General features: G+C 66.5%; 1 protein-coding gene across 1 annotated transcript in view; it reads right to left on the reverse strand.

Annotated features, from left to right (window-relative positions):
- LOC104506963 (voltage-dependent L-type calcium channel subunit beta-4-like) overlaps positions 1-310 on the reverse strand; it is a gene marked incomplete at both ends in the record, with an annotated part of 7,304 nt that overhangs the window by 4,222 nt on the left and 2,772 nt on the right. The gene's annotated exons all lie outside the window — the stretch shown is intronic.

The following is a 310-nucleotide window of genomic DNA, read 5'->3' on the forward strand; positions in this document are numbered from 1 at the left end:
CCAAGCCAGTTCTAGGCTCCAGGTCTGCAACTTGTCCTGCTCACTTCTCTCAGGATCTTAAATCCCACCACGGCGGCTGCTGCCAGGGCTGTCCTGGACCTTCACAACCCCGTCCAGTTCCTCCTTCCCCCCGGAGCAGGTCGGGCAGAACCTCCCGCATCACCTGCCCCGAGCACGGGCGCACAGCTCTGCGGCCATGCCCGATGGGCAGGGCGCTTGCTCCGCAGGTGCTGGGCAGCTCTCCCCTCGCTGTGCTGGCTCCACGAGACCCGGAGTCTCTGCCGTGGCTCCGGGCACCTTCCTGCGCCAA

Source organism: Eurypyga helias, unplaced genomic scaffold (genome assembly GCF_000690775.1).
Source record: "Eurypyga helias isolate BGI_N326 unplaced genomic scaffold, ASM69077v1 scaffold14073, whole genome shotgun sequence".
NCBI classification, from domain to species: domain Eukaryota; kingdom Metazoa; phylum Chordata; class Aves; order Eurypygiformes; family Eurypygidae; genus Eurypyga; species Eurypyga helias.